The sequence below is a fragment of the Procambarus clarkii genome, chromosome 33, assembly GCF_040958095.1.
Source record: "Procambarus clarkii isolate CNS0578487 chromosome 33, FALCON_Pclarkii_2.0, whole genome shotgun sequence".
NCBI lineage: Eukaryota > Metazoa > Arthropoda > Malacostraca > Decapoda > Cambaridae > Procambarus > Procambarus clarkii.
This window is the reverse complement of record NC_091182.1, coordinates 5,491,214-5,506,240: the sequence shown is the minus strand read 5'-3', so window position 1 is coordinate 5,506,240 and position 15,027 is coordinate 5,491,214.

The following is a 15,027-nucleotide window of genomic DNA, read 5'->3' as shown; positions in this document are numbered from 1 at the left end:
GTTAAAACCATTTCACTTGGTTTTTGTTCGCAATGTAGTTTTTGGTAATTCTGTATTTTTATTTCAATGTATTTTCTCTTTGTATTTTCTTTCGTCTAAGGAACCTTATTTGTCCAAACTTCAGCGCTTCCCAAAGATGCATACGAAAATATTTTCAAAGGATTGTAATACACTTTTCTCTGAAATTTATTATTGCATATTATGATTTTACTCAGAATCCATCTGTGAGGGAATCTAGATTCCCTCAGCTAGTTTTCCTAGTTTCTAGATTAGGCTAGTCCCTCTAGGGACTCGTAGAAACTGAAGCTTTCAAACTAACATATACTTGTGGGGTGTCGAATGAAAGCTTATGTTAAGGACTGTCGGTTGGGACTGGTTAGAGGTCTGTGATGTCTCTGTAGAGAGAATTACAGAGATTTTCCTGTTTCTGTGTAATAGGATGAGTTGAGAGTGAAGTGGTATGAGAGGATACTTGACTAAAACCGTTAGAGGTGGGGGGAGAGTGGGGTGAACGTTGCCCCCCCCCCAAAAATGTGAGACATTGCGCCTTGTCTTTAGGCCTCCCCCTCCTTGTGACATCACGGGACGCCTGAGGGTGAGCGAGGCCTCTGATTGGGTTAGAACCTCTGCTCTGAGCTGTGTTTTGGCGCGAACAGCTGTGATTGGAAGCTGCACGAGGGAACAGTGCCGGCTTCGTGCTGATTGGTCAAGACAAAGTAGGGGGGGAGATATGGGCATTTGAGTTTCCCTGCCCGCCATACGGTCAGTTTGAATTGGGCGGCAAGCAGAGGAGGAAGTGACTGGTGAAGGTGGTAGGCCTGCCACCTCCACCCCCGTTAATCGCTTCTGTCGTCCAAATTACTCATCGAGCATGGCACTCCTGCCATCAGGGGTTGTGTCAAGGCCCAATTGGCATGAATTGGGGCCAAGCATTTACGGAAGGAACAGTAAAAAGCTAAAGAGACAGTTGACAGTGTTCACCCATGAGGCAGCTGGCAGAGCCTCATGGGGTAACAGGTGGTACAAATAACCTGTCTAGTGTTGATGACAATTGGCGGAGTACGTACAGGGCCTCCTAGTGTAATTGTGGTGAGATTACAGGCCCATGTTGGACTTTGAGTTCCGCCAGGCGGCGTCAGTGTGGGGACGCCGCCGGCCATTGTCACCCCAGTGTAGAGCAAGGCAGGCTCTGGTTTGATGGAGTTGTGGGCGATTCCTCAACCACGTGTGTATGCCCGGGGGACACCCCCAGGCCACCCAGCCGCTCGGCCCGGCCACTCGGCTCGGCTCGGCCGGGCCCGGCTTGGCCCGGCTCGGCCCGCAAGCCGGCTACCCACCCGCCTGCCCGCGCGCCAACTACCACCTCCCCCCCTCTCAGCTCGGAAGGGGCGCTGTGGGCCACGCGGTGGCCACATGCCTTGGCCACCTCCTTGGGCCACTTGGCCACTTTCCCGGGACAGCCTAGGGCCACATCTCTTCGACGCATGAGGAGCAAGCTAAGTGTTGACAGCTAGAGTGGTAATGACCTGGGAAATGAGTACAAATGAGGAGGTTAGACGTGAGTAAAATTTATCATTGTGTACAGTGTGATGAGTACCGGTGGAAATTCCTGGTAAGAGTTGTCTCAGAGCCTCGCCAGGCTAGGGAAGCAGCTGAGAGACAGCTGTCTGTAGCATGTCCAGGTGACTGGTAGGGCGGTACCTGGAGATAGATGTGTACACGGGACCACACTGTAGTATCATGATGTACATATGTGTGTAGACTGACTCGAGTATGTAACCGGTCAGTGTAGAGATTTACCATATAACTGATCCAGCCTGTCGATTCTATATAATCGTTCAGACTGGATTAATGCCATAGAGTACCGTATTGTATCATTAGAGGCAGGAGGGCCAGGTTGCAGGGATGTCAGTGGGTACCCCTGAGGTCTGTGTAGTTAGAGATTCATTTACCTGATGATATAATTTTCATTGATTATGTGAATGCCATTTCTATGTGTTCATTTGCATGCTTTATGTACTGTGTTGTGTGGTAAGTCAGTGGATGTGATTGCTGACTGATTGCCTAATGATGTCATTAGCATGTGGGGGTATGCTGACGGCATCATTATGTTGCAGGTTTGTGCAGTAATGTTATCAGTTTATACGATATTGCTGCCCTCGGAGCGATGTTGAGGGTTTAAGGGACCTCTAGGATTATTCAGGGGAATTCACAATACTTAATGAGAGCAGACAATTGATTGGTTAATTGCCTTGCTGAGGTAAGTGTGTGTTCACAGTAGTCCTTTGCAACAGTTGCAAGAAAAGGGGGGCAGTAATATTGGTATACTCTTGTGTGTTGCACAACCGTGTGTCATTATTGTGTGGGCACAGTAATTAGCGAGTTGCAGTAGCCGCAACCATATGTGGGCAGTGCATTTGTGTTGTTGCATGCCATTGTAGTGTGACCTATGTAACACTGGGGTTACTTTGTTTCTTTAAGTTGTGTTGAGGACTTAAGGATTCAGTGAGTTAATAATTGGGGAATTAACTGGATAAGGGGTGCACACTTATTGTGGAGTGAGTGAGGGCTGTTATGAGAGAGAACAGCGTTGAGCTTGAGTGAGATACGTCTCGGGAGCAATTAATTGTCCGTGTGACAACTAATTGACCACTCTAGCTAATTATGTAATTAGCCTTCTCATCATGAATTCACGTAGTGGGAGAGGATCTGTCAGAGTCTGTCAGTATTTGTGTTAACGTAATTTGCTCAAGACTAATTACCTTTCTGGGGTATAGCAATTAGTGGCTCATGTTAATTAGTGGAGTAATTAACATCGGAGAGCTCCGATGACCCGGTAAAGCGAGGTCATGGAGCTAGCATAAATCGTTGTATAAATCATATCCTGTCTGAGGACAGTGGATTAGTGGCACATCTTGTTAATTAGGGGTAATTAACTCCTTTCCCGTGAATTCACAGTGTTTGATGAGACCTGCTTAGGCAGTGCGGAGTGAGACGTATTTATGGATGATTAATTATCGGTCCTGGTGACAGTTAATTAATTACTCGGAGTTAATTAGGGTAATTAACACTCACTAGTAATTTTTTGACACAGACTGTTGAGAAGCTACCAAGTTAGGGTAGGCTTAGTTAACGTAACTCAAGGGGTTACGTTAGTGGTCCATGTAATTAGTGGTCCATTTGACCCTAATTGAGGATTACTCACTGAATACTTGCTAGGAGTCAAGTGTGATGTAATATAAGTTTGAGTTATTGTTAACAAGAGAGACAAGTGTTAATGATTAACGTAGAGTATCATCATGATGTTGTCTAGTGTGAGACAATTGTTTGTGATTACCGTAGTACTTTGTTGCTGACTGCTGCGATCAGTCAAGTAACGTAATTAATCACTTAAGGCAATTTCTTTTGGTTGTCGTCTGGTGACGAGAGTAGAGTAATCTAGGGATTTGTGGAGCTGTGTCCAAGAATCCTGCCTTGCCTGTCTCTGTTACTATTTACAGGGCAACTTCTTGTAGGGAGTTGCAAAGAGTGTTCACACTGGGTTGTGATAGAGGGGGTCACTGTTGGACTACCCACCTAGTTACGTGGGTCTCTCCTGGGGGGCGGGAGGACCCCTAAGCTTCTGATTATAGTAGCTGTCAGGGAAACCGAGACACTATTGATTGCATGCTTGTGTCTTCAGTAGATATCCTTCATTTGTTCAGTTAGTTCATGTTGTCGGCCCGAAGTGTCAGCAAGATGGAGCCTGCTGTCACTTCTCGAGGGGCTGTTGAATAGCTGTGTTGCAAATGCCACTTGATGGACAATAACGTAACCATTCGCTGTGGTGTAACTTAGTCTGATATTTTTCTTTTATTTGCAATATTGCGTCATCAGTGGGCACACCTGTGTTCAGGTTAGTTCAGTATGCAGCCTCACAGTAAGGGTTGCTATTCAGCTGTGTGTTATCGTGCCACTGGATGGACATTACCGTAACGTAAACTCGGTAATGTAGTAGTTGGTCTCTTGTTATTAATAAATTGTTATGTTATAGAAAACGGTCTTTGATGTCAACCCTTCAACCATATTATTCCACCATATTTCTGCATATTACGATTAAATGTTGATGTGATCTTGATATGACGGCTGTTCTTGGGAATTCGAATTCCAATTCATAGCGCCACATCAAATATAAATATTTGATTGTGAGAACCCGTTGGTTACCCTTTATTAGTTTTAACGTCCTGTTTAACTAGGAGGAGCCAGCGGCCTATTGTGGACAGGTTTTCACCCCTAGTGGTGGAGGCCTGGCGGTTTGCTCCCGCTTTTCCTTTTTCTATTGGACTCATGCTTAACTGCCGTGAGCAGCCTTTAAACTTGTAGTCCACCTCCTAAGGGAGGTAGGCGAAGAAAAAAATCTCACACCATCTTGCTTCCATCCTGAGCTGTGGCTGAGAGCACGGTCGACGTAAGCGTTGACCTAGGTGAGGTTAGGTCAGATGTTATGATTCACTTGACTTAGAGGGTTTGGGCGAGTCCATATTATGAACAATTAATTGGTGTGGTTGTGGGTTTGTATTGCTGTGTTAAGTTACTTACATTTCAACCCAATCTTCTGCCTGTGCTCGTGCAAGCTGTTTTTTTCAATGACGGAGTTTGTATACGTTTTGGCACTCTTCAACAACTTTGTTTTCTCGTTAATTTTTTTGATATGTAAAAATAGTTTTCCGTCAAGGACTGGAGAAGTCATTTAATAAACATTTCCCTCATTTAACAACTATAATATTTTGAAAAAAACTAACACAAATGACCAACTGAGACTAATACAGAAACAGTTGCCATACTTTAAAATCTCAAAGATGTTGTTAAAGATTCGCTACCTGGAACAAAAAGCTCCAAGTAGCACGGGCTATAGTGAGCACGAATCTCAAAGAACTTTCGTTGTTATTGAATTCACGAATAATTCAGGATAAATGTTTTATTTTGTGCGGGATAACTTGCTGCGTTATTCAGACGGCGCTATGAGGCCTCGTGGCCATATCCTGGCCAGGATAAGGTATGGTAACTGTCAGGTGAAAGTACTTGGAAGGGATAAATGGCGGGGATTCAGGATTTAGGATAGGAAGGACAGGCGCCCACAACCGCCTGAATGGGGATAGAGCTTGGTATGGATTGAGCTCTCGCTTGGTATGGATAGAGCTCTCGCATGGTATGGATAGAGCTCTCGCTTGGTATGGATAGAGCTCTCGCTTGGTATGGATAGAGCTCTTAGTTTGGATGGGATAAATTAAGAGCACAACATCTGTCTTTTTTGTATGTATTTACTTGTTGTGTCTGAAAAATAGAACTATTAGTTCTTTGACCCCGCCTGTGTGTGTGTGTGTGTGTGTACTTACTTAATTGTGCTTGCGGGGGTTGAGTTTTGGGTCTTTCGTCGGGTGTGTACTCACCTAGTTGTGTTTGCGGGGGTTGAGCTCTGGCTCTTTGGTCCCGCCTCTCAACCGTCAATCAACAGGTGTACAGATTCCTGAGCCTATCGGGCTCTATCATATCTACACTTGAAACTGTGTATGGAGTCAGCCTCCACCACATCACTGCCTAATGCATTCCATTTGTCAACCACTCTGACACTAAAAAAGTTCTTTCTAATATCTCTGTGGCTCATTTAGGCACTCAGTTTCCACCTGTGTCCCCTTGTGCATGTTCCCCTGGTGTTAAATAGACTGTCTTTATATACCCTATCAATTCCCTTCAGAATCTTGAATGTGGTGATCATGTCCCTCCTAACTCTTCTGTCTTCCAGCGAAGTGAGGTTTAATTCCCGTAGTCTCTCCTCGTAGCTCATACCTCTCAGCTCGGGTACTAGTCTGGTGGCAAACCTTTGAACCTTTTCCAGTTTAGTCTTATCCTTGACTAGATATGGACTCCATACTGGGGCTGCATACTCCAGGATTGGCCTGACATATGTGGTATACAAAGTTCTGAATGATTCTTTACACAAGTTTCTGAATGCCGTTCGTATGTTGGACAGCCTGGCATATGCCGCTGATGTTATCCGCTTGATATGTGCTGCAGGAGACAGGTCTGGCGTGATATCAACCCCCAAGTCTTTTTCCTTCTCTGACTCCAGAAGAATTTCATCTCCCAGATGATACCTTGTATCTGGCCTCCTGCTCCCTACACCTATCTTCATTACATTACATTTGCTTGGGTTAAACTCTAACAACCATTTGTTCGACCATTCCTTCAGCTTGTCTAGGTCTTCTTGAAGCCTCAAACAGTCCTCTTCTGTTTTAATCCTTCTCATAATTTTAGCATCGTCCGCAAACATTGAGAGAAATGAATCGATACCCTCTGGGAGATCATTTACATATATCAGAAACAAGATAGGACCAAGTACAGAGCCCTGTGGGACTCCACTGGTGACTTCACGCCAATCGGAGGTCTCACCCCTCACTGTAACTCTCTGCTTCCTATTGCTTAGATACTCCCTTATCCACTGGAGCACCTTACCAGCTACACCTGCCTGTCTCTCCAGCTTATGTACCAGCCTCTTATGCGGTACTGTGTCAAAGGCTTTCCGACAATCCAAGAAAATGCAGTCCGCCCAGCTCTCTCTTTCTTGCTTAATCTTTGTCACCTGATCGTAGAATTCTATCAAGCCTGTAAGGCAAGATTTACCCTCCCTGAACCCATGTTGGCGATTTGTCACGAATTCCCTTCTCTCCAGATGTGTTACCAAGTTTTTTCTCATGATCTTCTCCATCACCTTGCATGGTATACAAGTCAAGGACACTGGCCTGTAGTTCAGTGCCTCTTGCCTGTCGCCCTTTTTGTATATTGGGACCACATTCGCCGTCTTCCATATTTCTTGTAGGTCTCCCGTCTCCAGTGACTTACTATACACTATGGAGAGTGGCAAGCAAAGTGCCTCTGCACACTCTTTCAGTATCCATGGTGAGATCCCGTCTGGACCAACAGCCTTTCTAACATCCAGATCCAGCAGGTGTCTCTTGACCTCCTCTCTCGTAATTTCGAACTCTTCCAAGGCCGCCTGGTTTACCTCCCTTTCTCCTAGCACAGTGACCTCACCTTGTTCTATTGTGAAGACCTCCTGGAACCTCTTGTTGAGTTCTTCACACACCTCTCTGTCATTCTCTGTATACCTGTCCTCGCCTGTTCGAAGTTTCAATACCTGTTCTTTCACTGTTGTTTTCCTTCTGATGTGACTGGAGTAGCTTTGGTTCGGTCTTGGCTTTGTTTGCTATATCATTTTCAAAACTTTTCTCTGCTTCTCTTCTCACCCTGACGTACTCATTCCTGGTTCTCTGGTATCTCTCTCTGCTTTCTGGTGTTCTGTTATTCCGGAAGTTCCTCCACGCCCTTTTGTTCAGTTTCTTCACTTCCATACATGCCCTATTATACCATGGATTCTTCTGTTGCTTCTCGGATTTTTTCCTTTGGGCCGGGATGAACCTGTTTACTGCCTCCTGACACTTTTGGGTAACATAGTTCATCATACCCTGTACAGACTTATCTCTGAGGTCTTTGTCCCAAGATATTTCACTTAGGAAACTTCTCATCTGTTCATAATTTCCCTTTCGGTATGCCAGCCTTTTGATTCCTAGTTCTTTTTGGGGGGAGATAAGTCCTAGCTCTACCAGGTACTCAAAGTTCAATACACTGTGGTCACTCATTCCCAAGGGCGCTTCCATCTTAACTTCTCTTATATCCCACTCATTTAGGGTAAATATCAAATCAAGCATTGCTGGTTCATCTTCTCCTCTCATTCTTGTTGGTTCTTTGATGTGCTGGCTTAGAAAGTTTCTTGTTGCCACGTCCAGCAGCTTAGCCCTCCATGTTTCTGGTCCTCCATGCGGGTCTTTGTTCTTCCAATCTATCTTCCCCTGGTTGAAGTCTTCCATAATTAGTAGTCCAGATCCATTCCTGCTAGCAACAGAAGCTGCTCTTTCTACTATGTTAATGGTGGCCATGTTGTTTCTATTATATTCCTGTCTAGGTCTTCTGTCATTTGGTGGTGGGTTATATATGACTACGACTATAATTTTTTTCCCTCCATTTGTTACGGTACCTACTATGTAGTCACTGAAACCTTCACATCCCTGAATATCCATCTCCTCAAAATCCCAGCCTTTTCTTACCAGCAGAGCTACACCACCCCCACCTCTCCCTTCCCTCTCTTTCCTCATAACATAATAGTCCTGTGGGAACACTGCGTTTGTTATCGTTTTCGTGATCTTTGTTTCTGTGAGGGCTATTATGTCTGGGTTTTCTTCTAGTACCCGTTCTCCAAGCTCATTTGCTTTATTTGTAATTCCATATATGTTAGTGTACAACGCTTTGAGGCTCACTTTCTTCTGTCCCTTCTCAAATACAATACAATACAATACAATACAATACAATTTTATTTAGGTAAGGTACATACATACAATAAATATTTACAAGGATTGTTTGACTTATAGGTAGAGCTAGTACATACAATGCCTAAAGCCACTATTACGCAAAGCGTTTCGGGCATGATAAACTTAAATGACAAGCTTAATATTAATTGAGCATAATGAGTAGAATGAAAACAAGAAATGAAAACATAGATGAAAAAGCAGCACAAATACAAATATGTCGACAAACAGCGCTCTTTAAAGAAAAAAACAGACATTGGTTGACAATAGAAGGGTAAGGTAGGTTACAAATCGCCTCCTTGGTGAGTGTTCTGCAGGTGGGGAGGCTCTTCCATTGGTGTGAGGACCTGTGAGGTGGATAACAGGGTCTCAGAGGATACTGGGATGAGGGGCGGGGGATCCAGTGAAGGGGGAGGGACAGGGAGGGTATGGGGTGAAAGGGGAGGGAGGACGGGAAGGAAAGGGGGGGAGGGAGGACTCGGGAGGAGGGGAGGGGTAGAAGGGAGGGGATTGGGTGTGGGGGGAGGGAGATTTGGCAGAACATTTGAGTGGGGGTAGGGAGGGTTTGGGGTAGGGGGGTTTTCTATGCAGAGGAGGGAGGCGGGGTTGTCCTCCCTTCTGGTGTTACTGGGTAGCTGGTTGTGGGTTCCCCTCTCGCTTCTGGGGGTATTGTGTTGGGAGCTGGGAGTTGTGTATATGTACTCACCTAGTTGTGTCTGCTGGATCGAGCATTGACTCTTGGACTAATAGATATGTGTGTATGTGTGTGTGTGTGTGTGTGTGTGTGTGTGTGTGTGTGTGTGTGTGTGTGTGTGTGTGTGTGTGTGTGTGTGTGTGTGTGTGTGTACTCACTTAGTTCTGCTTGCGGGGGTTGAGCTCTGGCTCTTTGGTCCGCCTCTCAACAGTCAATCACCTGGTGTACAAGTTCCTGAGCCTACTGGGTTCTATCATATTTACATTTGAAACTGTGTATGAAGTCAGCCTCCACCACATTACTGTGTGTGTGTGTACTCACCTAGTTGTACTCACCTAGTTGTGTCTGCAGGATCGAGCATTGACTCTTGGATCCCGCCTTTCGAGCATCGGTTGTTTACAGCAATGACTCCTGTCCTATTTCCCTATCATACCTGGTTTTAAAATTATGAATAGTATTTGCTTCCACAACCTGTTCCTGAAGTGCATTCCATTTCCCCACTACTCTCACGCTAAAAGAAAACTTCCTAACATCTCTGTGACTCATCTGAGTTTCAAGCTTCCATCCATGTCCTCTCGTTCTGTTACTATTCCGTGTGAACATTTCGTCTATGTCCACTCTGTCAATTCCTCTGAGTATCTTATACGTTCCTATCATGTCCCCCCTCTCCCTTCTTCTTTCTAGTGTCGTAAGGCACAATTCCCTCAGGCGCTCTTCATACCCCATCCCTCGTAGCTCTGGGACGAGTCTCGTTGCAAACCTCTGAACCTTTTCCAGTTTCCTTATATGTTTCTTCAGATGGGGACTCCATGATGAGGCGGCATACTCTAAGACTGGCCTTACGTAGGCAGTGTAAAGCGCCCTAAATGCCTCCTTACTTAGGTTTCTGAATGATGTTCTAACTTTTGCCAGTGTAGAGTACGCTGCTGTCGTTATCCTATTAATATGTGCCTCAGGAGATAGATTAGGTGTTACGTCCACCCCCAGGTCTCTTTCACGCGTCGTTACAGGTAGGCTGTTCCCCTTCATTGTGTACTGTCCCTTTGGTCTCCTATCTCCTAGTCCCATTTCCATAACTTTACATTTGCTCGTGTTGAATTCTAGTAGCCATTTCTCTGACCATCTCTGCAATCTGTTCAGGTCCTCTTGGAGGATCCTGCAATCCTCATCTGTCACAACTCTTCTCATCAACTTTGCATCATCCGCAAACATCGACATGTAGGACTCTACGCCTGTAAACATGTCGTTAACATATACAAGAAATAGAATTGGTCCCAGCACCGATCCTTGTGGTACTCCACTTGTTACTGTTCGCCAGTCCGACTTCTCGCCCCTTACCGTAACTCTTTGGCTCCTTCCTGTTAGGTAGTTCCTTATCCATTCTAGGACCTTTCCCCCCACCCCCGCCTGCCTCTCGAGCTTGAACAGCAGTCTCATGTGCGGTACTGTATCAAAGGCTTTTTGGCAGTCCAGAAATATGCAGTCTGCCCAACCATCTCTGTCCTGTCTTATCCTCGTTATTTTATCATAGAATTCCAGAAGGTTTGTTAGGCACGATTTCCCTGTCCAGAACCCATGTTGATGTTTGTTCACAAACCTAATGTTCTCCAGGTGTGCAACCAGTCGCAGCCTAATTATTCTTTCCAGTATTTTACAGGGGATGCTTGTCAGTGATACAGGTCTGTAGTTAAGTGCCTCCTCCCTATCTCCTTTCTTGAAGATCGGCACGACATTTGCCTTCTTCCAGCAACTGGGCAATTCTCCTGACATAAGTGACTCATTAAAGATCATTGCCAGAGGCACGCTGAGGGCCTGTGCTGCTTCTTTTAGTATCCACGGTGATACTTTGTCTGGTCCAACTGCTTTAGTTGCATCTAGAGTTGTCAACTGTTTCATTACCTCCTCTGCTGTCACCTCTATATCTGATAGTCTTTCATCTAGGGTAACCCCTTCCAACAATGGGAGCTGCTCAGGCTCGGTAGTGAACACTCCATGGAAACTGGCATTCAGTGCCTCGCAGATTTCCTTGTCACTTTCAGTATATGCCCCCTCTGTCTTCCTTAGTCTTGTCACTTGGTCGTTCACCGACATTTTTCTTCTTATATGACTGTGTAGTAACTTGGGTTGTTTTTTCGCTTTGATTGCAATATCGTTCTCATAGTCCCTTTCCGATGTTCGTCTTATGTTAATGTAATCGTTCCTAGCTCTGTTGTATCTGCTTCTGTTGTCCTCTGTTCTTTGTCTTCTGTACTTCCTCCACTCCCGTCTGCTGGCCATTTTTGCTTCCTGACACTGTCTATTAAACCATGGGTTATTATATTCCTTCTTATTTTTTCCCTTTACCGTTGGTATAAATCTCTCTTCGGCCTCCTGGCATTTCTGTATGACTAGGTCCATCATATCTTGGACTGTTTTTCCCCTAATTTCTTCCTCCCACTGCACTTCACCCAGATAGTCCCTTATCCTCATATAGTCCCCTTTCCTGTAGTCAGCTCTCCTTTCCCAGATCTCTTGTCCCATGGTCATAAGTTTGAATTCCATCATGTAGTCAAAGACTAGGACACAATGGTCACTGGCCCCTAGAGGTATTTCATGCTCTAAATTCTCGATATCTTCTACGTTCTGGGTGAAAATCAGGTCTAATAGGCTCGGTGCATCTCCTCCTCTTTCCCTTGTGTCTTCCTTCACATGTTGTGTCAGGAAATTCCTGTCTATAACATCTACTAATTTTGCTCCCCACGTTTCGTCCCCTCCATGGGGATTCCTTGATTCCCAATTTATCTCTCCATGATTTAGGTCCCCCATGATCAGCAGCTTCGCTCTCATTCTGTGGGCTAGTGTTGCTGCCTTCTGCAGTTCATCTATACATGCTTTGTTGTGTATGTGTGTGTGTGTGTGTGTGAGTGTGTGTGTGTGTGTGTGTGTGTGTGTGTGTGTGTGTGTGTGTGTGTGTGTGTGTGTGTGTGTGTGTATGTGTGTGTGTGTGTGTGTGAGTGTGTGTGTGTGTGTGTGTGTGTGTGTGTGTGTGTGTGTGTGTGTGTGTGTGTGTGTGTGTGTGTGTGTGTGTGTGTGTGTGTGTGTGTGTGTGTGTGTGTGTGTGTGTGTGTGTGTGTTTCATCGCGGTGTTTACTAAATAAGAAATAATCGTAGATAAAATTTATAGAAATATGAAAACTAATAGTTACGTAGGAAGATGTTATAACTAATGTTACCCTGAAGGAAGAGTCCAAGGCTACTATAAGATACTAGGGAGAAGGTAGACCATAGAGCCTTGTCCCACTACCCCTGTCAATCACCAGGGATGAAGACATGCTAGAGAAGGAAATAAAGAAACGGAATGAGGAGAAAAAATGGAGAAGCGTCACTCAGATAAGAGGGTGGCCAGAGCTAATTGTGTTGTCCAATTAGTGAGAAACTGATTTAATCTGACGTTTAAAAATAGCTTCAAAGCCAACAAATTGCATTACTATATATATATATATATATATATATATATATATATATATATATATATATATATATATATATATATATTTTGGTAGCAGTCTTTCCTGTAGACATATATTATTAAATATGACCGAAAAAGTAAGATTAATAATTCTAACACGAATTTTCTCAATCTTTCGTACATTTCTTTTCACTGTTGGTGGTAATTCAAAAATCAGTTCTCCAAAATTCATTTTTATTTCTAGTCTGACGCGACACTTGAGCGTGTTTCGTAAAACTTATTACATTTTCAAAGACTTTAGTTACACATACACAACTGAATAGAACTTACACATCTCCAATTTGTTTATATCTACATTTGAGTGAGGTGGATGGGGTGAGGTGGTATTTAATAGGGTATTAAATTCATCAACACAAGACCGAACACGAAACAATGGGTATTGAATAGAAGTGATTGTAGAAAGCCTATTGGTCCATATTTCTTGATGCTTCTACATTGGAGCGGAGTCTTGAGGTGGGTAGAATATAGTTGTGCATTAATTGGCTGTTGATTGCTGGTGTTGACTTCTTAATGTGTAGTGCCTCGCAAACGTCAAGCCGCCTGCTATCGCTGTATCTATCGATAGATACAGCGATAGCAGGCGGCTTGACGTTTGCGAGGCACTACACATGACAGGAGGAGAGACAGGAGAGTGTGGACGGGACCAGGGTCGAAAGCCCTTGAACACCTGCCGTTCACTCCAAATCCGGAGGACCTCCTCCAGGAGAGTGATATAACAGTCCAAGTACACAAAATGATGGAAAGATCCGACCTCTATGAGGTTAACAGTTTTTTCCAACAGGAAGACTTAGAAATTATAGCCCTGGTAAAGCCAATCTTTACAACTATAGAATATTTAAAAGACAGGTTGACGTTCGTCCAACGGGCAGTGAGGCTAAACACAGTCCCTGAATACCTTGCCTTACAGGTTTGTTTCCCATTTTTCTCGGCAGGTCTCCCAATCCTACCAGGTCTAGCCAGCTGTCTAAACAGAGTTAACTTGGAACAGGCCAGAGCGTCTATGGCGACATACACGCTCCTTCTCAAAGCCTCACATACGAGAGAAATGGCCAAAATAGAGCTCATCGTAGCTCGCCTCCTAATACGAGGTTGGGATCATGTAAGAATAGGTACGGCCTTATGGGAAGGTTTCAGACGAAAGACAGCTCCAAAACCAGGGACCCTCGAAAGGCCATACGATGGAAGCCTGATGATGCGCTCGGGACAGACGTCACACAGGTATGAAAGTTTCTTCTCAAACCCTCAGGAAGTTACGCTGCAGAGCCTGACTACAGCAGTGGACAAAGCCCTAGGTCTAGGAGCCATAGAACAAGTGCAGCCACAGCAACAACAAAAGCAAGTGGCCCCAAAACCCTTATGTTCAGTACTCCTGATGAACGATGACGATGATGTCCCTTTGTCCCCTATTCTAGGCAAGCCTGCCCCACAACATCCCCCCTTCCCATCCAGAACAGATTCGAACAGAAGGAAGAGCCCGAAGAGACTGAACTTCCAACGGAACACCTCGGCGAACAACAACAACAACAACAGGCAAGGCAGGAATAACAGAGACAGGTCACGAGGAGGATGGAGAGATTCACCACGAGACAAACCGGGTGGAAACCAGACGAGGAACAACAGGGACAGATCCAGAGATAACCGAGGCCTGTGTAACAGGAACGGGACCGGCGACCACAGGCCAGAACAACAGGATCACCCCAGGAGACAACAGACGCAATAACAGCAGAGACTACCCATCCTAGAACAATAACAGGGACAACAGACAGGGAGGTAATAATAATAATAGGGGCCATAATGATAATAATTTTTTTCAGAAACAGAAACAGGGGCAGAGGCAACAATCGGAACAAGGAGAACAACAACAGACCCAAGCGCTGGAACAGCACGAACCGAGACCAACAAGAAAGAGACAGAGGGTGGAACGGTGGAGATCGGAGAAACTCAGGAAACGACAGGAATTAAGGCAGAAAAGAGGACAATTGAAACAGACAGTTGTCTCTGAGGTACCCCTTACTGAACATGAGAGGAAACTGTTGGAAAAGGGACTTACGTTCGTAATAGGCCCTCCGGCGCATAAGAAGAGAGAAGACGCGATAGAGGATCTGTGCAATAACTTGGAAACTAGTATCAACCAAGTTTGGAGCAAACTCCGGCCGGAGCAAGGTAAGTCACAGGGAGTAATTAAGAGAACTAAACTCTCCCTCTCTTTTAGGTACCTCCACCCCAGCAAACCAGTCCAGTGCCCAAACTACAACCTAGTAGGCCTTAAACCGGTAATCCAGCAAATGAAGGTCGACCTCAAGCGTGGTGCGGAACGACGACGCAACTGCAACCTCACAAGGGAGGAGAGGGACGCCCTATCAACGCTGAAAGGACGCACGGATATTGTGATAAAACCGGCGGACAAGGGAGGTACTGTCGTCGCC